Source organism: Chiloscyllium plagiosum, chromosome 29 (assembly GCF_004010195.1).
Source record: "Chiloscyllium plagiosum isolate BGI_BamShark_2017 chromosome 29, ASM401019v2, whole genome shotgun sequence".
NCBI lineage: Eukaryota > Metazoa > Chordata > Chondrichthyes > Orectolobiformes > Hemiscylliidae > Chiloscyllium > Chiloscyllium plagiosum.
Window position 1 is genome coordinate 4,027,884 of NC_057738.1, and position 26,243 is coordinate 4,054,126.

Here is a 26,243-nt window from a genome sequence, read left to right on the forward strand (position 1 = left end):
GGCTTAATTGCTGATCCTACCAAATATTGAGACTTCGGTTGTATTGACTGGCAATGGATTGTTTCCATATCATTCAGCAGTCCCCCATTAAAAGATGTAGGCAGGTTTTAAGAAGTTGTCTAGCTGAAGAATTCTCCCAAACCAAACAGTGGAACATTTGGAAAGGCGAGTCAAAGATTGATCAAAAAGGTGAGTTTTAAACCAGTCTAATAGTGAGGAAGCTGAAGAGGCAGAAACCTTACCGGGAGGTGGGGGGGCAGGAGGAGTTGCACAGTGTCAGGCCAAGTCCAAAACTAATATGGCACAGTCACATGGTGAGTTAAAAAAAGGTTTTGCCACAAGCAGTACACCATGACGAGTGTCCCCTTCTCTCTGAGGCACTGTCAGAAGACGGAGAATATTGGCAATGTTACAGAGTCTGTGCTAAATAACAATGTTTTCATTTTTCAAAACTATGTTTTCATCTACTTTTTCTACATGTGTTGTTATTTGGACATTCTATTGTATATTGAGGGTGACCAACCTAAGGCCCACAGACCACATTCAGCCCATTTCATACGTCCCCACATCTGCTTTAATTTATAGCTCAGTCACAGATTTTGCAAAGAGCTGTTCCTGTTGCAGACTCCGCAGTGAGCCAGTCAGCAAAAAATGTGGTGGGGGGGGGGGGGTCAATCTAAAATTGGAGAGATAGCAGTAAGCAGTCTGAGGCCTGCAGCCATAGTGGTATGTCTGCGGCCTGCTTCTGCTTTCGGTACAGGTCTCCAGCATCAGCAATATTTCACAGGAGGAAAAGAGCAGAATCTGGAGCTAGGGAGGTACCCTTTCACCGCAATCAGCCTCATTCCTAGGGACCTTCTCGCAGCAGTCATTAAGGCAGAAGTAATACTGAATGCATTTTCTGTCGGGCAACCTTGCTCCTATTGTATAAAGGAAAGTTCTCAGTCACATACTGGTAGAGCTGGCCTTTTTGTTAGAGGCACCCTGGATGGCTGTGACAATCAGAGCCAAGCAGGAGTGTAGAATCCAGGCCAGCTTGATCAGGTCATCTTGGCTAGTAATAGATAGCCAACCGAGGTCACCACCTCCAAAAGCCAAAGAAAGAGACAGGCAACAACTGTTCCTGGCTCCCATGGGGAAGTGGCTGGAAGGAGCCTGAGCTCTGGCTGTGCAGCTAAGACACCAAGAAGCCACAAGCTCCAACCTTGTTGAACGACTGGTTGGGATTGGCAGCTCGCAGGTTACTCCCCCAGTAGGTAACCTGCATGGTGGGACATGTTGAAATTCCTGCAGTGGACTACCACCTCCAAGCGCTGCAGCACTGCCTTGAGTTGCCATGCATTTTCAGATTTCTGAAGCCGTTTTGCTGTTCATGGTCATTTATTCTGAGTATCTTTGTGATCAGTGAAGTTTAGAGCGCAAAGCCCCTTGGATAATATTCTTGCAATTAAAGCAGGTAGAATAAAACACATTAAAATTGAAAAGAAAGAGGGAGTGACGGAGAAAGAAAAGAAGAAATAAAAGATGTGGGTGAGGAAGACAGAGAAAGCCCAGGCTGAAAGTCAGCAAATTTTAAACTCCAGCTTTCATGAATATTCTGCTGAGACCATAGAAATTAGGAAAAGGAGGAGGCCATTCAGCCCCTCAAGTTGCTCTGCCATTCAGTATGATAATGATTGACTTTCTATCACAATGTCACATTCCTGCTCTCTCCCGAAAGCCCTTGCCCAGTTTAGAGTGTGCCTTGCCAGAGGTGATGCGAGGTCAGTGTTAGCTAAATTTCTTAGGTCAGCTTCAGCTGCCACCCCCTTCCCCGATAATTGTGAATTGGGGCTGATTCTTTTTTTCTTTCAACCTTTGCCTGACCAAACGTGTGAAAAATGACTATTATTAAGCTTTGAGGCTTGGCACTTTTTAATTGTCATTTATATTCATTAATCATTTCAAGTAGCAATTTATTGTTTTTGGATATTTTTGATGAATTTCATGTTTACTGTTGTGGCTCTCTGAGAACGATAAAAACTGAAATATGATCTGTCCATATGGATAGACTGGTCACCACTGCCCTAGCTAAAAATGGCCTCTTCACTGTGACCCATAATAAGGCATTATATCAGGTTTCGGAGATGGCACTTTAATTTATAGTATACAGTTTAAGATAAATGGTGTAAAACTTACCTCCCAATGCAGAGCCTCCCTCGATAGGTCAGACAATTGAAAACAAGAGTCAACACGCCTGGTTTTTTTTTTGCACGTCACATTAAATAAAGCATGAGCCAGGAATGAAGACTCATAATTTATAATTCACAATTTGTATGGAAAATATTTAACATAATTTTGCATAGAGAAGAACTGGTAAATTAACAGATTGAATGACAAATCTATTATTAGAATTTCCACCTCATAAAAAGCTGTCTGGGAAGAAGAGGTTAAAAAGAAATCTATTCAACAATATATCACATCTCTCAGAACACCTCAAGACACTTTACGTCCAATTAATGGTTTCCTCCCACAGTCCAAAGATGTGCAGGTCAGGTGAATTGGCCATGCTAAATTGCCCGTAGTGTTAGGTGCATTAGTCAGGGGGAAATGGGTCTGGGTGGGTTTCTCTTTTTGGGCAGCACAGTGGCACAGTGGTTAGCACTGCTGCCTCACAGCGCCAGAGACCCGGGTTCAATTCCCGCCTCAGGCGACTGACTGTGTGGAATTTGTACATTCTCCCCGTGTCTGCGTGGGTTTCCTCCCACAGTTCAAAAAAAACGTGCAGGTTAGGTAAATTGGCCATGCTAAATTGCCCGTAGTGTTAGGTGAAGGGGTAAATGTAGGGATTGGATCTGGGTGGGTTGAGCTTCGGCGGGTCGGTGTGGGCCGAAGGGCCTGTTTCCACACTGTAAGTAATCTAATCTAATTACTTTGAAGTTCAATCAATGCTGTTTTGTAGATGAATGCACCAGCAATTTATTCATCATGAGATCTCATAAATATTAATGAGCTGATTGAGTTGTTCATCTGATTGTTTGCATTGGTCTAATGAAATTATTCATTTGTCTGAGAGTCTGAGTTGTTTCAAATGTAGCATGATAATGTTGATGGAGGACAGGTGCTCGCTAGGAAAGAATTAAAGAAAAAAATTGATGTGCTCGTGATTGTGTTAGACCACATATTGGAGCCCGCAGAGAGTTGGGTTCCTATTGAGTCAGAAGTTGAGAAGTTTATTGACAATTAATTATATATACCAATATGAAATCCAAGACTTACATCAGTTCTGATATATGTGATAGTTCAGTTCTCATGCAATCTTGTGTCCTAAGAAAAATGGTGCAATAGCTGTACCTTTTAAACTAATGGGGCTGGAACCCAAACTAAAGCCAATAAGGAAAGTTCGCATTCTACAAGAAACAGTGTAAATTATTCAATCCCATTAATGCCAATTTGCGATGAAGAAACATGCATTATAGTGGAACCAATAGGTCCCATCTGAGTTATGTATTTACTTATATTAGTATTACATTACTTACATAGTTAATACTTATGCTAGCAGATTAACAGATAAATTGGCTGGCTGCTTGCTAACAGATCAACTGACTGAACAGAGATGGGGATCACTTATATGACAGCATCACATGTTATGATATCATCTAGTTGTCTTAAAAATATAGTGCACTTTTGAAATAAAAACATAAAATGCTGGAGATCTCTTGCATCTGCAGTACATTGATTTTATTTTAATGCTTCTGTGACACCTGTGCAACAATACAGTATCCCCTATTTTACTCTTTAACAAATGCAGAACCTGTTCTGATAAATATAGATAAGGATGAACATCAGCGTATTATCTTTATACATTAAGACGTCAGTTTGATAGACATATAAAACAACTAGATCTAGTCCATAGACTATCATGGTTATAGTATGCATAGCCGTATTCTGTGGTGTGCAATTCATTGGTGTGGACAGATGTGCTTAACACATTACGAATGTATGTTTGTTGCCAGAGAGATACCTTCTGTGTCAGAATCATCATCTTGTTTGTTTGTTTGTTTGTTTATCATGTACAAGTCAGATGTCTTGTCTGTTTCATTGTAGGATTAGAGCATTATTTGTGCTCGTGTCATACAACTGAGCTGGATACAACAGCTCAGATTTTCCAATGAAGCATAGATGAGAGTTATGCATGGGGACCCTGCAGAATCCCCAGTGTAGCAGACAGTTGGGAAATGCCTGGGAAATTCTCTACACTTGAACCCTCTGAAAGTATCCAGTGAAAAATTCAGAGGCCTCTGCTGCAGTTAAGTAAATGGTTACCCAGGGAAAGTTAGATGATTAAAAATCTAAGTAACTATAAAACTGCCTCTCAATTTACCCTGCCAACGATTGGGAGGATGTGATTGCATTGGATAGGGTGTACAGGAGATTCACTGGGATCTTGTCTGGGATGGAAAGTTTCAATTACGAGGAGAGGCTGGACAGGCTGGGGCTGTTTTCCATGGAGCATTGGAGGCTGAGGGGTGACCTTATAGAGGTTTATAAAATCATGAGGGGCATAGATAGGATGAATAGCCAAGGTCTTTTCCCTGGGGTACTGGAGTCCAAAACAAAAGGGCATAGGTTTAAGGTGAGGGGGGGGAAAAGATTTCAAAAGGTACCCAAAGGGCAACTTTTTCACGCAGAGGGTGGTATGTGTATAGAATGAGCTGCCAGAGGAAGTGGTGGAGGCTGGTACAATTGCAATATTTAAAAGGCATCTGGATGGATACATGAAAAGGAAGGGTTTAGAGGGATATGGGCCAAATGCTGGCAAATGGGACTAGATTAACTTAGGATATCTGGTTGGCATGAATGATTGGACCACAAGAGTATGTTTCCATGCTGTCCAGCTCTATGACTCTATAAGTGGGAAAGGACAACCATACAATATTAACACTGAGAACAATCTCTGAAGGTTACGACAGACTGGTTAGTTCCTCCCAGGACCAATTGTTCCTATCTTGATGGGTGGTGCTTATTGTGTTATATCAGTTAACCCTTTCAGGTACTGTCTAATGCAACGTCCTATTTCTCCAAACTTTTTTATTCTTTCTCTTTCACATGTGCTGCCAGACATGTTGAGTATGTCCAGCAACAACAGTATTTTGCTTTTGTAAAACATATGCCAGGTTTAAATTTAAAGTTATTATCAACAATATTCATTGCTTGTGCTGTAATGCATTTAATGAATCCATCTGAAGGAATGATTGATACAATTATTCAAATAAAACCTGTTAATAGAGTTTAAGATTGGTTTTGCTGGCAATGAATTAGAAGAATTATGTATAAAACATTGTAAAACCACAGTTTAAATGCTGTGAGGAAGACAAGTTGGCAAAACTGTTTGTAACAAGAACCTTTAGTATAAGACATGGGATGTTTTACCTTCAACTAAAGAAATGGGTCTGCCCCTGGTCTGAAAGACGACATCACCATCAATACAATACTCCATCAGTATGACATTGAAAACCAGTTTGAATGACATGCTCATGTCTTGTAGTGCAGCTAACTCTTTGACTCAGATGAGAATTGAACCGACCTAGTATTGGCTCGTTTGAATTGAATTATTTTAAAAAGTCTGTTCACAAGTGGCTGAGATTTTTACATGCAATTTGCATTTCACAACTCTATCAATTTTCCCACAATTATGGAAAACCAGGAACACTGATAAAAAATTAAAGAGGCTAATGAAGGGCGGCACAGTAGTTAGCACTGCTTCCTCACAGTGCCAGGGACACAGGTTCACTTCCAGTCTCAGGTGACTGTCATGTGGACATTTCATGTTTAGATTAGATTAGATTAGATTAGATTACAGTGTGGAAACAGGCCCTTCGGCCCAACAAGTCCACACCGACCCGCCGAAGCGAAACCCACCCATACCCCTACATTTACCCCTTACCTAACACTACAGGCAATTTAGTATGGCCAATTCACCTGACCCTGCACATCTTTGGATGGTGGGAGGAAACCGGAGCACCCGGAGGAAACCCACGCAGACACGGGGAGAACGTGCAAACTCCACACAGTCAGTCGCCTGAGGCGGGAATTGAACCCGGGTCTCTGGCGCTGTAAGGCAGCAGTGCTAACCACTGTGCCACCGTGCCGCCACCGTGCCTTCCCATTGGCTGCATGGACTTCCACCAGGTGCTGTGGTTTTTCTCCCACAGTCCAGATGTGCAGGTTAAGTGGATTAGCTAGGCTAAATTGTCTGTAGTGTCTAGATATGTGTAGGCTAGGTGGGTTAGCCATGGGAAATGTGGAGTTATGGGAACAGGGTGGATGTCTGGGTTTGGGTGGGATGTTCTGTAGAGGGTTGATGCAGATCGATGGGTCAAATGACCTCTATCTGTGTTGTAGGAATCCTATAAAGGAACATGAAACAATCACTTCAATTATTAACTCTTTAAGAGCAATTGAAATTGATACATACTGACTGGATAACCAGCTATCTTGTGTTTTCTGGGATCGTCCACTAATTCTACGTTTGCCCCACATCCCAATTCTTAGCTCCCAGGATAGCATTTGTCTGCTATTTCTCAAACAATGACTGGAAGTATGCTGGAAAGTCTCATCTTGCCAATGTCCATGTTAGACTAAGCTAATACTTATCATTGTCATGAATGCACTGTGGGACTTACTCAGCCATGAGGGGGAGAGCAACATGGACTGGCTTGTGCAAGAGAGCAAAATTTAAGAAACAGTTTGAAACACGAAACGGAGAAAACTTTCAGCTCGTAATAATAATGGAACTTATTTTTTCTGTCAGTTCTTGACTACTTGTTCCTCAGTCCTGACATTGCTTAGTCTTCCAACCTTCACTACTGTCTGCTCCACCACCATAAACCACACCATTACCCAAACCCAGGCCTGAGGAGCTTGAGTGGAAGAGGTGCATTGGGAGTTGTGGTTGAAAATGATGGGGAGTCCATGCACTGACAGCTCAATTATGGCTGAGCAGGCCCAAGCCCCAAATACAGTCCCCAAATTCACTCACTCCAAACCCCAGATCATGCCTTCCATCCCCACTCTGACACTTCTTCTGCTCAGTGTCTCCTGACAACATATCTCCATCCTATTCCAAGCCTTAGCCCCCAATCTGAGCCATAGTCTCCTTTACCTTACTCAGGAGTGACAGGTGTCTGACTACTTCTCTTGTGACTTGCTATCCTCTAGGATATGGGCAAAGAAGCTCAGACACGCTTGGATTTGCCTTCACACTCCCAGATTATCACAGCACCTTTGTCATGTCACCACCAGCTCCTTAAAGATATAAGCTCACTCCTTGCAATCAGTCTTGGTGTTATTGCATGGCATGATTATTTCCTATAATCACAATGCTCATGGTATTAAAACAATCACTGATCACAGACATATTCGGAAACCTTCCTAAAAAATCATGACCCTCTTTTTTTTTCCTCAGTTGCAACAGCCATCTCTCATAAAAGAACGAAGGAGGTCAACCTTAGTTGTTTACCATACCACACTGTTCAAAGATGGCTGTGTGTCCAGACTGCTAGATGGATGTCTGGATGTCCATTTGGATCTGCTGAGGTTGTTACAAGTCCAGTTTTGATTCCTGTGCAAAAGGTAGGATTGGATTTCCAATATGTGTCAACCTTCTCAGTTGATAATACCGATGCCTATTTTGGGATTGATCACTCTGCATATACTTTCTGGAAAGAACCCTAAGCTTTTCAGAGTTTGATTTGGAGGTGCTGGTGTTGGACTGGGGTGTAAAAAGTTAAAAAAAATCACACAACATCAGGTTATAGTCCAATGTAGACAACCACCTGATGAAGGAGCAGCGCTCCGAAAGCTAGTGCTTCTAATTAAACTTGTTGGACTATAACCTGGTTTTTTAACTTTCAAAGCTGGTTGTTTAACTCACATTGTCAATAATCAATTCAAAGCAGGTCTATGTCAGTTAGATAGAGATACATAAGCTAGGGTAATGATAATGGTCACTCTCCTTCATTGGCAGTAGAACATTACACCTTCAAATAGTTTATAGTTTGTTGGTCTGGAATGGCTTGAGCAATGAAGTAGATTGTTACACGTTGGTTATCATTGAGAAAAGCTGTAAATTGGTTTTTGAAAGAATGGCCTCCTTGTTCTCATGGTTTGAATAGCATGGATTGTTTATGCATTTTCAGAAGTTCATTATTATAAACAAAAGAGCACCACAAGGGTGCCATGTCAATCCACCTAATGTTCTGTACCAACTTCTTCCCAGTGTTTGAAGAAGTCAACCTAAAGATTCAATCCACACAAGCATCCCCACCTGAGCTATATGATCTAATTCAGTGCTTACATAGTCTATTCTGCAAAAGATGAATAAATAATTTCTTTTGGATACCAAACACTGGTTCAGCTTCCTAATCAGCAAAGAGAAGAAATAACAAGCAACTTCATTTGCATCTCAGCAACAACTTTGTATTTTGAGCAGTGGCTTGGCCTGACAAGTAACGATCTGCTGTTTTCTCTGGAATGTCTAAATTTGAAGATGTTCAAGTGTGACTCCATAGCTAAGTCACAGAAAGATTCCAGCTTCCAAGCACACTGCCAGTTGATGTTCTAATATGATGAATATTGTATTCTCAAATTACTGATAAAAGACATTGATCAGGAGAAATTATTTCGAAAAAGGCAAAGTCTTCCCAGGCTCTGAACAACATGGGCCATGGCAAAAAAAAAATTGGGGAAATCAAGCAAAGCTTTTCTCAAAAGAAAGAGCAACATCTCATTTTCTAACTAAAGTCTGGACATCAAAACACGATTCTCGCTGGTGAACAATGAGAATCTGAACAATTGATTTGGAGGCCTAGGGGTAATTTTGACACCGAGCCATCATTCAATAAAAATGAAAATCCAGAGATTTGTATTACTGGTAGCTGAATAAATACTGTCAATTTTATATTAACAACAAAAGTCAATAACAGACCCACAAGTGTAACATTAACAACATTGGCAAAACACTGAACTAACACTAAATTGTAGTTGTAACTTCAGTTAAACACAGACTTCAGTCTTGCCAGTAATACAAAGTAAGGACATATCTGTTGTACAGGTGAAGTATGAGATAAAGAAAGGTCTTGTACTTTATCCCACCTTTTATGACCTCAGGACATTCTAAAGTGCCACATTTAAATATGTTACCACCATAGTGCCAAAAATGTGCCTACTAATTTATCCACATACTTCCACACCCAGCAATGAAATAAATGATCATATCTCCAGAAGAACTCCTCTACTAATTTTCACATAGTATAATGGTATATTTTAAATCCATCTGGGAAGATCTTTTGTTTATTATTTCATCTCAAATCCAATGCTAACAAATCAATGCTCTTTCAGCACAATTTCAGAATGAAGGGCCAATCATGACTGAGAGGGGGCGAAATTTCTTCACACAAAGGATTGTGAATCTTGGGAATTCTTTACTCCAAAAATCATTCATCATCGTTGAACATAGTTAAGGCTGAGACAGGCAGATTTTTGGTTTTTCCAGGCATCAAGAGTTTTGAGGTAAGGCAGGACAATGGAGTTGAAGCCTGAGATCAGCCATGATCATTGGACCGTATGGTTTTCTCCCTTTCCCTATACATTTTATGTCTTGACTACTGCACTGAACTCTAAGACCAGGTCTTGTGTTCAATTCTCTGACATGGGGCTTGGATCCACAACCTTCTATTTTCTTGGCAAGAGCATAAGCAACGGTTGTCATCAACTGATTGCTTTTGACCCTCAGTTAATATGATTAATATGGATTTCATATATCTACTGTATCCAAGGAGTAAATACGCAGCAAAACCAATGAAATGCATTAAATTCAAAAGTCCTCAGGGTGTGCTTGATTGTCGGTTCATTTAGGTGACAGTATCTTTTTGATGAGTGATTGCATCAATACAAAAAGCAAAAGACTGCAGAAACTGGTATTCTAAAATTTAATAAAATGTAAATTGTTAGTTTCCCAAGGTACAAAAACAGACACATGACATGACTCTTATTACCCTCTTCCTTTAGAACATGCAAAAAAAAAAGCATAAAAGGGTTACTTAAAGCTCAAAACAACATACAATGCCATTCATTAGAAAATACTGAAAATATTCCAACAGCATGTGAATGGTGAGAAACAAAGACAAAAGGATGACCTTTCACTTGAAATATCTTTCTGATGGATTCCCTACTCTTTTGGGCAGACGTGTCTCCAGCACTTGGGGTCATCTCGACACTCTGTGCCTTCAACAGTCCTTAACAGATTACCTTATTGTGACATACACAGGCTACAAGAATTTCAGACATCATTGATGGGCTATACTAAAGTATTCGAGGAGAAAGTGAAGTCTGCAGATGCTGGAGATCAAAGTTGAAACTTTATTGCTGGAACAGCACAGCAGGTCAGGCAGCATCCAGGGAACAGGAGATTCGACGTTTCGGGCACAGGCCCTTCTTCAGTTTATACTAAAGTATTACCTCAAACATTATTGCTGAAGTGGTCTGGCTGTGGCATTCTGCAAAGCTCAGTGACCTTTCTTTAGAGAAATGCTATGTTGGTGTACTGGCTTCATTTGATAGTTCTAGGTACGGATGCCTGACCTTGTGTACTAAGCTGATGTTGGAAAGATAAAAACCTGCATAACATGCCTTGTGTGATCCTCTTCCTTTAGAGCATGCAACAAGATATACACAAAGGGATACCACAGCTGCTCCCATAGTAGCATCCAGTGCAGTTCACCATGAAAACAGGCACCTTTGAGGCAAACAATGAGGCAAACTTCAAGGAAAAACTGCCAGAACAGATCCAAAAACTGGCAAAAAAAATGAAGAAAAACGTTTTAAGTTCTAAAGTGCATTTCCAATGAGTGTGATGCAGGCAGGTTCATTTGCAGTGTTCAAAAAAAATGAAAAATTAACTGAAGAGAAGAACATTGCTGAGTAGTGGGCTTTTCTGACTGGCTGTTACAACGAGCTCAGCATGGACGCACTGGGTTCTGGGCTGGAACCTTCCTATGATTCTATTCTACATAAATATCATCACAGCAATAGCATATCAAAGGAACAAATATTTTTAAAGTTACACAAGTCTAAACAATACATATTTAACAGTAATAGTGAAAATGAAAGAAAGAGACATCTATATAATGAATTGTTTTAAAGAGATGCTGATTTTCTGAAATGTTTAGACATTTTGAGCATATGGGGGGGGGACCTTTAATAGTAGAACAAAGAACTAAGAAAATTTACAGACCAGGAACAGGCCCTTCGGCCCTCCAAGTCTGAGCCGATCCAAATCTACTGTCTAAACCTGCCGCCGAATTCTTAAGCATCTGTATCCCTCAGCTCCCCACCTACTCATGCATCTGTCCAGATGCATCTTAAGTGAATATATCGTGCCTGCCTCTACTACCTCTGCTGGCAACGCGTTCCAGGCACCCGCCACCCTCTGTGTAAAGTACTTGCCGCGTGTATCCCCCTTAAACTTTTCACCTCTCACCTTGAAAGCGTGACCTCTCGTTATTGAATCCTTCACCCTGGGAAAAAGCTTGTCTCTATCCACCCTGTCTATACCCTTCATGATTTTGTAAACCTCAATCAAGTCCCCCCCCCATCTCCTTTTTTCTAATGAAAACAAACCTAACCCACTCAACCTCTCTTCATAGCTAGCACTTTCCATACCAGGCAACATCCTCGTAAACCTTCTCTGCACCCTCTCCAAAGCGTCCACATCCTTTTAGTAATGTGACAACCAGAACTGTACACAGTATTCTAAATGTGGCCGAACCAATGTCTTGTACAATTTTAACATAACCTGCCAGCTCTGATACTTAATACCCCGTCATATGAAGGAAAGCCTTCTTGACCACTCTATCCACCCGTGCAGCCACCTTCAGGGTACAATGGACCTGTACTCCCAGATCTCTCTGCTCATCAACTTTTCCCAAGGCTCTTCTGTTCACTGTATAAGTCGCTCTAGAATTAGACTTCCCAAAATGCATCAACTCACATCTGCCTGGATTGAACTCCATCTGCCACTTCTCCGCAACTCTCCAGTCTATCTGTATTCTCCTGTATTCTTTGATAGTCCCTTATCCTTTCTGCTACTCTGCCAATGTATGACTGGGCATTCATGATTTTGTACAAAACAAACTGGGGGAGGCTAGATTAGTAATTCATAGATTCAAGTAATTTTCTGGAGACACTGGTTCAAATTGAATTTGAATTCAATAATAAAAATCTGGAATTCAGGGTCTAATGATGGTCATTGTCAATTGTCACAAAAAAATCCATCTGGTTCATTAACGTCCTTTCGGAAAAGAAACTGCTGTCCTTATCTGGTCTGCCAGACCAACAGCAATGTGATTGACTCTTAACTACTCTCTGAAATGGCCTATTCAGTTTTACCAACAGTGAGAAAGTCTAAAAAAAAAAATGAAATTGAACAGATGACCTGGCATTAACTAAGGTGCCAGAATTGACAATAGCAAATACAGCGCTGTTGACCCAGGTGAATTTCTGTGGTGCATCTTGTAGATAGTACACACTGCTGCTACTGAGTGTTGGCGGGAGAGGGACTGAATGTTTGTGGATGTAGTGCCAATTAAGCAGGCTGCTTTGTCCTGGATGGTAGGAGAAAGTGAGGACTGCAGATGCTGGAGATCAGAGCTGAAAAATGTGTTGCTGGAAAAGCGCAGCAGGTCAGGCAGCATCCAGGGAACAGGAGAACCGACGTTTCGGACATAAGCCCTTCTATGCCCGAAATATCGATTCTGCTGCTCCTTGTCCTGGATGGTTCAAACCACCTTGAGTACTGTTGGAGCTGCATTCATTCAAACGCTACAGAAATTCACCAAAGCTCTGTAGACAACGCTTTCCAAACCCACACCACCAAAGTCTAGAAAGACAAGGACAGCAGATACATGGGAATACTATCACCTGAAGGTTCCCCTCCAAGCCAATCACCATCCAGACAAGGAAATATATTGCTGTTCCTCCAGAGTTGCTGGGTCAAAATCCTGGAACTCCCTCTTCAATGATATTGTGAATGTAGTTATAACAAATGAACTGCAGTCGTTCAAGATCACTGCCTTTTCAAGGCCAACTAGGAATGGACAATAGTATTCACCCTATGAATTAATTTAATTTTGAAATTCTAAGCGTAACAGGTATTTCTTTGTTCAGATCTAAACATGCTTTCTTTTTTACAATGCTATTCCAACAGGCATTCGCACATGATTGTTGTACAGTAGGGATCTCCTCTAACAAAATTCTTTGGGAAGAGACGTTTCCAACAGCATTGCCTGAATCAAAGTTAGATTATTTCTCTATCTTCGCAGATGGGTGATTATGAACACGTGAGGTGGTGGAGCATCCCTTGGGCAGCTTGATCACCTGGCATTTCTCCATAGATTGTTCTCTTCCATTCCAGCCAATAAAACCATTAGGTGTCAAGAGTCATGATGGGGAAAAAAAGTAGTAATGAAGAGCAGCTAGTACAAGGAATGGTGAAATCCTGAGTCTCAGCAAAAGGAATACCAATAGAGACACAGAAAGAGCCAAGAAAGACTTTAACATGCTGAATATAAAAGGAAAATGCAGTGTAGATGCTAGATATCTGCAATAAAAGCTGAAAGTGCTAGATTAACTCAACAAGTTTGAGACCATTTACAAAAGAGAAAAAACTGAGTTAATGTTTCGAGTAGACTGCTGGAGAACAGTTGTATTCAATTTGAAGAGTTGGGTAGAATTTCTTACATCCAAAAGAGGTGAAGTTGAAAGTGCAAAGACCATTTAATTAGGCAGGGAGGAGGCATACGCAATTTCCAGTGTCTTCCCAGCTCCATTGGGTTGGAGTTAAGTATTATTGGGAAGGTCTATGGTCATGTAAGGGCCTCAGCCAACCACTACTGGGGTTAACACATCTGCAGGTGGGCCTGCAAACGAGCCACTTTCCCTTGCAGAGAAAATAGAGGGCAGGCAGCCTGGTGAATGACTGAAGGTCACTCACTGTCAACCCCTGCTCTTACTTCCAAACCACCTGCTCGTCTCCTGTGCAACCCCCGTTGTCTTCTAAATGGTGCTGCTGGCTTCGGATTTGCTCACAGCTCTGTTGGGAAGGATGTCTGCCCCATTTCCCCACTCAGGGACCTTATTTGCTGGATTAAAGCCCTCCTTTTAACCTTTTACCTGCCTGATGGCAAAAAGGTAGAATGGGCCTTCTTCCTCAGTCAGTGCCAGTGCCTTGTCACCCTTTCAGGCAGTTAATGAGACCACTGGCCAAAAATGGAGATTCCACCTATTAATTCTGCTTCTCTCTATAGATGCTCCAGACCTACAAAGTTTTTGTTTAATGTTTCACGGCCAACGGCTAAATGTTGCATCCCTATTAACGCTGAATGCTATTCCGGGTTGCAGGTAAGAAGTCCATTTCACTGGAAAGTTATGAGTCATGAACTTTCCTGATCCAGACCCAACTGGAAGTTTGAGTGGGACTAAAAGTAAGTAAGTTAACAGACCAGATTTCTATCAAATTTAGCACCCTTTTACAACCTCGACCTGCTCCATTTTCATCCAAAAACAGAAACAAAACCACCCCAATTAAATGTCTTGGGGAAAACTACATAACATAATTCCATAAATTCTGACTATTTGTATTTGTGAACTTTGTTCTTCTTCCACAGATTTGAATAACAGCAGTGCCAACTCCTCTGGCAAAGGACAGGAAGCTAATTTCCAGGAGCTTGATTATATTTGATGGGCACAACTTACTGCGAAAGGTATTAACTTTAGACCATAAATTGTAAATCCAATGTTCATACTGTGAATTTACTATTTAAAATCCATTAGGTCAATCAAGCTGCAGAAATATCCAAAACAAAAACAAAAGTTGCTGGGAAAACTCAGCAGGTCTGGCAGCATCTCTGGAGAGAAATCAGAGTTAGCGACCCTTTCTCAGAACTCCGATTTTGTTTTTGATTAAAGAGCATCTACAGTTCTTTTAGTTTTTACTCAGAAATATCAGGTCTGTCAAGGTGGATAGGTGCTTTGAAAGGGTTAATACCAGGATGTGCCATAAGCCCCATCTACTATGATGATGTCATATAAACCTGTGGGCTGAACAATTTAGGATCACAAAGGAAAACTAATGTCGGGTCCTCCTGCTTAGGGCAAAGGTTTATAAGGGTCTGAGCGACGTGGGCTTTGGGAAGATGTCTGACCAAATTGGGTGACAAATGTGGTGAAGCCCATCTTGATGTCATGAGCAACTCGTTTCATCTTTTGTGCTATTCACAAGCAACAAGACAAGGTTCTCACAAGGCAGCAGTGAGTTGCCATTTGATGGGAATTACTCTGGTAAACTCCTCGGCTTGTCTGATTATTATTCAGCCACCCATCTTACCAAACCAGTTAAATAGTCATAATTTCGGGAAAACTTGACAAAAGAACCAGAGTGACCAACTGGTAGATCCAGCTCACTGCTTACTGCAAATGACCTCCATGCTGGAAATCAGACCACACCATCTCAGTGCACATTCCTTGGGTGCCAACATGTTTCCGGATATTGGTATTTGATACGTGGCAGCTTCCAAAAACCCCCAATGCTCTTCTCCAGTTCAAAACAGACAGTTCTGGACTTCATTGCTGTACTGCAGGCTGTACTGAAAACTATTATTGTCATACTGCAGCAAGGAAACTGTGCGCTCAGGGACACTTCTAACAGCATGCACACACTCTGAGCCAACCAAATGCTCACCACATCCCCGCCTTGCATTGTCTTGCCTTATCTTTTTGTGCATTGCCCCCTCAGCCAGACAACTGGGCTCACATTGCTGTTGTCTTGCTGTATCACTGAGCACAGACACAAAGCCAGGAAGCTGGTCATGCTTGTCATCAGGTCTCAGTCAATTCAAAGGGGTTCAAACATTCACTCGGGGTTTCCCAGTACAGAATGTCAAAGGCAACCTCCAATACCAGTCCAGGCCCTGCTCAGGACAGTCAGAATCAGGATCCACATCACATTAAGGGGTAAGAAGCCAGAAGACAGGCAGCACATCACCTGTCTTGACTCTTTCTGCTCTATCATGGACTTTTTTCCTCCAGGAATGGGGGACAGGTAGGTGTTATAATGGATGAAAGTGAGTAGCACAACTATGTCTGTTGGTGCCAATGGAGAGGTGTCCTGAGTGAGTTAGCGATACATAGAGCATGCAGGATTAATGCTGTCAGAGATTGTGGTGAGTGAGGGAAGATGTTGCAGGTGTCAGTGAGATTGGTAGAGCATGAGCATTGGTGAGAGGTGGGTCCAATAGTAGTGATACTGAGTGTGAGGTTTTGGGGAGAAGATGGTGACATTTACCCTAGCAGAGTAGAGAATGGTATTGGCCTTCTCCCTACACTGCTGGGTATTCCTCCAGAAGGCTGAGACTGCTTTAATCTTGGACCAGGCTCGCCATCTTTTGGTATCGTGGTCTCCACTGCTGGTCATGGAGGAGAAATACCTGCATCAGTACCATTCCTTCCAGCACAACCTCCATGACCTTGCTCTTAAAGCAGTGGACCAATTTCCCACTATCTGCCATATTCAGGGCAAATGTTAACTAACATGCATGGCAGTTCCAGATAGTGCTTGTATAGAAGCAGAGAGATCACTTAAAAATTGTGCAACTGCAAGGGATGTCAATCAATTTCAGGATACACGCTGAGTGGTGAGCTGCTCTGAAAATGGCGTGAGTAAAGATGGATTGAAAATCCATGAGAGACACTATAGGGACATGATAAGTAATTAATGAGATGAGTTTGGAGAGATACAGCGAGACAGTCGTTAGGCCTCACAGTGACAGACCCTGCAAAGACTTGACCAAGATGATGCAAATTTCAGCCTATCATCTCAACAACAATGTCTATCATATCAATGTAACCTGTAGTTTTAAATTTTTTAATTCACTTGTGGGATGTGAGCATCGCTGGGTGGCCAGGATTTATTGGCAAGTGAGGGGTATTCCATCACACTCCCGACTTGTGCCTTATAGGCTCTGGGGAGTTAGGAGGGGAGTTATTTGCTGCAGTATTCCTAGCTTCTGCTCAGCTAGCCACTATGGTGAGTCCAACTGAGTTTCTGGTCAATTGTAACCTCCACGACAGTGGTGGGTTCAGTTAAGGCAGCATTCAATAGTTAGATTGTTTCTTACTTGAGGTGGGATTGCCTGGTATTTGTGGTGCAAATGTTCCTTGCCAGTTGGAAGGCCAAACCTGGATATTGTCCAGATCTTGTTGCAATTGAACATAGAATGCTTCAGCATCTGAGGAATCGCACATTGTGAACCTTTCAGCGAATATTCCAACTTCTGACCTTATGATGGAGGCAAAGTCATTGAGGAAGCAGCTGAAGATGGTTGGACCTATGACCCTGAGGAACTCTGCAGAGATGTCCTGGAGCTGAAATGATTGACTTCCAACAACCAGAACCATTTTCCTATATGCTAGGTATGACTCCAAACAGCTTGCCTGGAGAAAGTGAGGAATGCAAATGCTGAAGAGTCAGAGTCAAAAAGGGTGGTGCTGGAAAAGCACAGCAGATCAGGCGCATCCAAGGAACAGGAGAGTCAATGTTTCAATTCCTGATGAAGGGTTTATGCCCAAAACATCGACTCTCCTGCTTCTTGGATGCTGCGTGACCTGCTGTACTTTTCCAATGCCATCTTTTTCGACTCCAAACAGCTTTCTCTCTAATACCCATTGATTTTAGTTTTGCCAGGGCTCCTCGATGCCACACTTGGTCTTGACGTCAAGGGCTGTCACTCTAACCTCTGGAAGTCAGCTCTTTTGTCCATGTTTGAACAAAGGCTGCAATGAGGTCAGGAGCAGAGTGGTCCTGGCAAAACCCAAACTGGGTCTCAGTTAGCATTAGTTACTAATATGCAATAAAGTATAGCTTGTCTTCTAGTTACCTGTACCATGCAAGACCATCCAGACCTTGTAATTTCCTACACTTAAGAGTGGATGGTAGCAGCAGCTATCAGCAGCAGCAGCATAGTATGCCAACATACCCATAAAAACAGCATGGCACCACTTCAGAATTACAATGGCAAAGATGCTCAATGAATTCTATGAAGTAACAGCATAGAAGAAATCTATCTGGACAATTGAAACTGCACCAAATCCTCAGAGCAGTTCAAAAACCAATGGCATTGCCCTGTCTCCTCCCCATCGTCCTTTTTATTCTGTTGCTTCTATAAATCTCCTCTTGTCTCTTGAAATATGCAATAATCTAAGCCTCAAGTACATCTTGAGCCAAATGCGTAGCCTGTTTAAGTTTTCTGTGTAAATACATTTCTCCTAAACCATTTGTAATAACTCAGGAAGCCTGACTGGAAAGGAGCATTGTTTATTGCTGCACAGCAAAATAGAGCCATATCTCATGGCGTACATATAGAAAGTACATATACTAGTCCCAGCTTGAATAGAGGGTCTGCTTTCTTCTCTTTATACCTATAAATGTTATCACACAAAACTGAATAGCATCTTTTCCATCACCAAATCACCGTGACATTTTCTTTTTTATATAAACTGCTAACCGTCAGCAGTAAATCACCTGTGTAGCCAATTAAGTATTTATAAGCAAAGTCCATTATGGGCAATGCGAACCATCAAAAGTGAAGGGATGGGGGTAAGGAGAATGAGAAAGGACTAAACTAAATTGGAGTTGGAGAGGGAAATGAAGCCCATACCCCTTCACACTGGATATCCAAAGATCAGGAGCTTGGGGATGAAGTCATAGAGATGTACAGCAGGGAAACAGACCCTTCAGTCCAACTTGTCCAGAAGATTTTTCAGTTAACTAAAAAGGGGGTGCAATTGCCCACAACCAAAATATACATGGTTCACAGACTCCACAGTGCCACAAAATATACTGTTCCCCCACAATGCCCAACTTTCTCCAAAGGCATCGAAATCAGTGATGGACAATGTGTGCTCCCACTCCAATGACAATCGGGCATGAATGTAGCCATAGAAGAGGGAAGACAGTCGGCAGAGATGACCACCTCCACAGTCTGTTTCCAGGCTGAGGAGCAGACCCATGAGGAGGTGGTCAGGTCTCCCTTCATCCCTTCACACCAGGTGCCCAAAGACCAGAAGCACTGAGCAGAAGTGCAACCAAGAACACAAAAGAAGGTTTTTCAAACAACTAAAAAGGGAATGCAAACACTCACAACCAATATATACATGGTCCACAGACACCACAGCATTGCAAAATAAACAGCTGGGCTGGGAGCCTGGGTGTCTTTAATCAAGGGCTCAGGTAATGAGTTGCAGCTGGGCAGCCCATTGCCTGTTATTCAGTGAGCTCCTCAAAGAGATTAATTGATGATTCTCCATGAGCATTATCACACTCTCTCATTCTCAGTTTTAAACTGATGATCTTCATCAATGTTAACTAAAGGAAAAATGTACTACTATTGACCCCATTAAAACTTGCACCGTGTTAAAAAAACTTGACATCTCCTCTTAGCCTTCCCTGCTGCAGTGCTAGAACAGATTCATAGTAGCTCAATTCTCTCCTCAAGCCTCTGATTTCTCATTCTCAGCATTATTCGTTTTCTAAAGCTGTTAAAGTGGAAAAAAAATTATAAACAACTCAAAAATAAATATATAAATCAAAATCTAAGATCCTAGTTTATGCCACTTTGGTGTAATTAGTAGATGGTTGTAATAGTAGAGACAGAGTTATACAAATGTCATCTGCGCACAAAGAAGTTGCCCTGAGCTGACACTTACTCTCTTATAAATCAAAATAACTAAACCACAATTTGCCCATAGGAACTTGCTTATTTAAAGATGAAACCTGAAACACAAATACCATCCATCAATCTATCATGAGCAATTTAATTTGACTGGGTGAAATGTAAAGTATTATAATTTGGGTATGGGTGGAATTACTCAGCAAAGATGATCAGAGTTCAGTTTGACTGCAGCGGCTGGATTTTGCAGATTGCTACATATCATATGCTTACTGACAGAGTGAAAAACTGCTGTTATGTTATTTCATTTTTGAATGATGGGCAATTTCTGTTTTAGAATGTACCAATCCCTGTTGCTAAGAACTGGAAAGGTCAAATTTCTGTTTCCTACTTGCTTTCACAACAATTTTGCCAAGGACAAATATATCTGCGCAGTTAGAAATCGGTCATGACCCATTTTCAGGTGTAGAATTAGCAGTGCACAGGTTGCACATACCGCTCCACGAAGCAAGTGGCTCACCTGAAATTAATGCCATGGGACTCACATTATCTGTCATTCATGTCAGCTGCTGGATCCTGCTGTGTTTTGAAAGACAGCCCACTCACTTCAGACAGATCAGTGTCTGACTAATTGCTTTTTCTGGCTGCACTGCTTAGGTCTGCTATAGAATCCACATCGTGCTTCCAAAGAACTGTTTGACTTCTTCAATGGTAAATAGTTCCTAGGTCATATCCACACCTGGAAAATCTAAGCAGAGCAGACATGTCTGGTGTCTCCTCTACTTCGACTGTTCAACCTTCCAGAGTTCTAAGCTATTCATTAATGAGGAACCTTACACCTAGTTTTGAATAACAGCCGTGATCAAACATCACTTATCTGAACACATTGCAAGACATTGAGAGCAAACAATCACGCAGCTAATTTCATTACCATCCTTATTATATTTGTATAACATGGTCATAAATACTTAGCAATATCTGTCCTAAATCATCAACCTGAAAAAACTGTTATGATCAAAAATAAAGTTAAAATTCACACAACACCAGGTTATAGTCCAACAGGTTTATTTGAAAGCATTAGCTTTTCAGAGCATTGCTCCTTCATCAGGTAACTGTGGAGCAGGATCATAAGACACAGACTTTACTGCAAAAGATTACAGTGTTATGCAACTGGAATGATACATTGAACAAACTAGATTGTTGTTAAGTCTTTCATCTTTCAGAATAGGTTGCAGTGTTCAGTTCAGAACTTTTTTGAGTCACATTCTCGAGACAACTTAAGGTTTTTTTTAAAAAAAGTGACATCTCAGCTCAGACAATGTATTAAAGGTGTGAGGTTAGAGTGTCTGTATTCCAATCTTGAGTCAGACTGGTTCTATTTCCAAAGTAAGAATTTATAAAATGTTACATGGATTGACTGCCTGTATTGACTGCTTGCAGATTGTGCATTTTTTGAGCAAAATAGAATGTATCTGCAAATATAATTCTGCAAACACAAATTCACCCCAAAGACTTATATGTGTGTGCATGTGCATGAGAGAGAGTGTGTGTGCAAGTATGTGTGTGCGTGTGAATGTGAATGCACGTGAGAGAGAGTGTTTGCATGCGTGCAAGCTTGGTAAAGTGTGTGTGTGAGAGTGTGATGGGGTATAAGCCTGTGAGAGAGTGTGTGCGTGGGTGTGATTTTAAGGGATGAATATGTGTGTATATGAGAGAGAGTATGTGTATGACAGGGGTTCTGCTTGAGTGTGTGAGTATGTGAGAGTGTATAGTGTAGTGGACATGAACCCAAGGTCCCAGTTCAGGCCATCCTCATGGGTACTGAACTTGGCTATCAGTCTCTGCTCGGCCACTCTGCTTCGTTGCCTGCCCCGAAGTCCACCTTGGAGGATTGTCACCCGAAGGTTCGAGGCCGAATGTCCCTGACTGCTGAAGTGTTCCCCGACTGGAAGGGAACACCCCTGTCTGATGATTGTTGTGTGGTGTCCATTGCGTGGTAATCCTTTGCTATAAATTCTGTGTCTTATGATCCTGCTCCACAACTACCTGATGAAGGAGCAGCACTCTGAAAGCTAGTGCCTCCAAATAACCCTGTTGGACTATAACCTGGTGTTGAGTGATTTTTAACTTTGTCCATCCCAGTTCAACACCAGCACCTCCACTTCACAATCACGATCAAAAATGACATCTGTGTTCTATCTTTCTCTACACTGTTTGCATCTTACAGGAACAGAAATGCCATTGTACCTGCAGGTCATTTGCTTTGAACAGTTTTGTTTTGTTTTAGATCACATTGGACATTGGTACTTTCATGTTTGTTTCTCATTTTAATGTGTTTTATTGTGTTCAACAGGCAATCAAATTCTACAAAACATTTTTACTATTTTCTATTAATTGAAGATTTTTAATGTTTATCATCTTGCTGACCCAATATGATGGCTAATTCCAGTTTGTAAAGATTTGAAAACATATACCTTTTTCTGTATTCAGTTGACAATTTCAGAATTAATATAATTTTTTTGATTGACAGTTGCTGAACACTTTTGCCAGTCTTGTTCATACAAATATTAAGGTGCAGACTATTAGTTTTGGAATGAATGTAATTTGCATAGTAGTGACCAGCAAGATGCACAATAAATGCCAAGTGTCCCTTGGACAGAACTATTTATGGAAATTATTGAGAGAGTGTTAGAGGTTGGGAAGAATTCCTTACTATGAATATGATCAAAGCATTTGTAGTGATTTGGAAACTGACTTCCTTTTGCTATATCACACCTTTATAATTCTTCATCCAGTCCAAGCAGACTGCATTTTTTAAATGAGGAATATTATGCCTACAGTTTCAGAAAGAGAGATTATCAAGTCATTACTTTAGTCTTCACACCATCAGGCAAGTAAAAGAGATATAGGTGCTTTTGATAGTCTTTCTTCTTCATTATCTTTTATGTTTTACCAGGATTATCTTCTTTTCATGCTCCCCATGCATGATTGATCAGCTCTCGTCAAGATGATTCTACTGGCCTAAACTCCAACTGAAAACTGAAGACCCATCTCAAATGACACCATGCATTTAAGTTTTGTTTTTGCACAACTTGACAGACTAACAAGAATTGTATTACAAACAAAACCTACCCGTAGGCCTGTTTAGTTATTAACTCTTGAATTTTCCATTGTCTTTTTACTTTTTATGGAAAACAGCACTTTCTGTTCCCTCATAAAATCAACATTCTGTGAATGTCACATTATAAAACACTCAGAAGCATGGAACTGTTTGTCTGTTTTTCTTCATACTCGAAAGAGACAACCATGCTGGACCCTTCCTACAGCTTTGATCTTACTTGTGAAATAGTAAATGAACATGCCAACTATTTTTGCAATTCTACTTATCTATTTACCTTCTGCCCCAATCTCTACACAGTCTGTGGATGTCTAACATTTATAGCTAAGTGCCACATTTAATTCAATTTGAATCTATGAATTGACCTTGGGGTTGTAACTTAAACAGCTCTTAAGGTGTGATCAACAATGCACAAGCACCAAGTGCTGATACCCAGCACGCAGTGACCAGACAGAAAAATGTGTTTGTTCATTTCAGTAAAATTGATTTTATTTTGTGAGATCCACACTGAATATCTTACAACATATCCTATTGTTCATTTCCTAATATGCTGTAAATATTTCACATGTTAGACAAACATCATTTCATGGTATTTGATTAAATAATGATACCAAAACACCCACCGTCCATCAAACCTCATTTCCAAAAGGATGCACTGGCATTTGTAGAACTCATATCTGATCTGTATGAAACAAACTGACATCAGACTTGTTACAGAGTATCTTCCAGGGAACAATTTGACTTGTATTATCGAACCATGTTTAAAGATAAGACCAGATTGCTTAAGTTCAGTTTTATCTTTTTTAGGGAAGCAAGTTTGTTCTGAAGGTGATTTATATCTTTAATGCTCGCATAAAGTCTAAAACGAAAAAAGAATTACCTGTTAAATCCCAGATTTATGGAATGGTGCACTCCTTCATCATCAGAACTGTGTAACATGCCTTTGTTGCTTCAGTGAGGGACTGATCATCTCTGTCACCTTGGTAACAGTGTGAATCAAAGAAAAAAATGAATAAAGCACATAACATTCAGAGCCTGCCCATGACTTGCTGATTTGCTCTCTGGGAAGCAAATGGCTCAAGGCAAAATGCAGCACGATAATGACCAAAGAGTAACTGGTGGTGGAAGTAGGTTTAAACGAGACTCGGTCAGACTGCAGCTCATTCACGCTCAGCCTGTCTGGTAATATAATGGCAATTTACATTACAGTCCATACAATGTAGAGTGGAATCTATGACTAATCCCAAATAAGAAACCAGCTACCATTGCAGAGTAATATGACTCTATGTGGAATTCAGGTGGACGAGTATACATCACCTCACAGGTGCGGTACCTACAGAGACTGCGGCAGCAGCTTCTGACTGAACCAGGCTATTTATAACTCTGATCCCAGCTTCTCAACTACATACTGTAGCAGGACGTGGATGGAACAAGCTCATTCCATTGACTGTTTCATTTATATTAATACAAGCTTTAAGTAGATGAAAGCCTTTTGCTTTATAGGTATCTCTAACCCTACCTAATCAAACCTATTATGCACCTAAACTTCTGTGCTCACAAGATTAGTAAAGTTTATTAGTATGTAAAAATACTGTTTGCTTAGTTGTTACTTTCATGGTATTTACTTGACAATCACAAACCAGAGTTAACCTTATTATATTATATAGGTAGATAATAGAGCAAACCTAAATCAGGCCAGTTTCTGTGGCCTAAATTCAGCACCTAATTAACATAACCTGAATCTGGTCATTAGTTGCCAAGGAAAACTAAATCTTCCCAGACTCAAATGACACATGTATCACTAAATACAGCAGCGTAGGCAAATAAGATTGGGGGGAAAAGAGCAAACAAACACCAGAATTCATATCGAATTGAAAAGCAAAGTTATTTACAGTTTATGCAGAACCTGGTCTGAACTACACTTGTAATACTGAGAACAGTTCTAGTCTCCTTGGTATAATAAAGAAACAGAGAAGGTGCAAAAATACAGTACTAGTTTGTAGTCAGAACTGAGTGGTTATACCTATCAAAGAAATTGAACAAGCTAGGACTCTTTCTCAAGAAATTGAAGGTTGAGAGGAGGCCTGATTCTTTAAGATTATGAAAAGGTTTGGGGAGATGAAAAAAAATTTATACCTAAAAGGGAGGCCAAACTTGGAACCATAAATATAAGATAGTCATTATATTCCACAGGGAATTCAGGATTGAGAAACCTCTTTACCCAGAAGATGGTTAGAATGTGAAACTATGTACCTGAGGGGAAACGAGAGAAGTGTATGCAGGAAAAAGCCATAGGATAAAATGATTGGGTTAAATATAAACAGATGAGAGGTGGATCCTGTACAGCGTAAACACTGGCATGTACTTATTGACCTGAATGGCCTATGAATGGTACACTGGATGAGGAACTAAACTGTGAAGTGTTTTGATTATATTTTAGATGCTGCACAGCCATTTAACACTTAAAGACAGCTCTAAGGTGAGTGTGCACATATCTGATGGTCTGGACAGTAAACACCATCTTGATAAAGAAGCATGTAAGTGCATATCCAATGACCATCAGCAGCAGTCAAGAAATAGAGATAATGATACACTGATTTGGTGGTAGTTTGGTCATTTTCAAACTCTATGTCCTATATTTAGTGGGTGGCACGGTGGAACAGTGGTTAGCAATGCTGCCTCACAGCGCCTGAGACCCGGGTTCAATTCCCGCCTCAGGCGACTGACTGTGTGGCGTTTGCACATCCTCCCCGTGTCTGCGTGGGTTTCCTACGGGTGCTCCGGTTTCCTCCCACAATCCAAAGATATGCAGGTCAGGTGAATTGACCATGTTAAATTGTCCGCAGTGTTAGGTAATGGGTAAATGTAGGGGTATGGGTGGGTTGCGCTTCGGCGGGGCGGTGTGGACTTGTTGGGCCGAAGGGCCTGTTTCCACACTGTAATGTAATCTAATCTAAATCTAATCTTTACCACAAATCCAGAACAGATGACACATAGTACAATCAAATTTATGGTGGCAGAAATACACAGTGATGAAAATTGGTGATTGGATATTCAATTGCCAGATTGTGCACAAAACTGGCAAAAGAGATGAGTTATTAGCTCATCTGTCAGAATCAGCCCTGTGTCAGAATCATTTTTTTTTAATATTCCAATGAAACTCTGACCTACCCACTACAAGTGTCCAGAACTGAACACTGCTCACAACAGGGAGAGCCTGGTCTTATTGGTCCATTCACTTTTTCCATACTGTTATGGTACTTGATCTGGTACAGGTAGATGTTCATAAGACGGGTTCCAGAGCCATAATGTCATGCTGCAACTATACAAAACGCTAGTTACAAGGATGTGGAAACATTGGA

At 41.0% G+C, this 26,243-nt stretch overlaps 1 protein-coding gene and 1 long non-coding RNA gene across 6 annotated transcripts in view; one reads left to right on the forward strand and one right to left on the reverse strand.

Annotated features, from left to right (window-relative positions):
* LOC122564332 (E3 ubiquitin-protein ligase RNF182-like) overlaps positions 1-24,105 on the reverse strand; it is a 41,972-nt gene extending 17,867 nt beyond the window's left edge. The window contains exons 1-2 of one of the 5 annotated variants that reach the window (XM_043719052.1): positions 23,762-23,825; positions 243-380 (exon numbers count right to left, since the gene is read on the reverse strand). The gene's annotated coding sequence lies outside the window, so the exon portion shown is untranslated. Of the gene's footprint in view, positions 1-242; positions 381-19,235; positions 19,318-23,761 lie in introns of those variants that run through there. The other 4 variants (XM_043719050.1, XR_006315874.1, XM_043719053.1 and 1 more) reach the window with 4 other exon arrangements.
* Positions 7,513-22,859, forward strand: LOC122564333. Its single transcript, XR_006315875.1, has 3 exons — positions 7,513-7,614; positions 14,706-14,801; positions 22,720-22,859. It is a non-coding gene; the product is annotated as an uncharacterized LOC122564333 (long non-coding RNA).
* Positions 24,106-26,243: the final 2,138 nt, after the last annotated feature.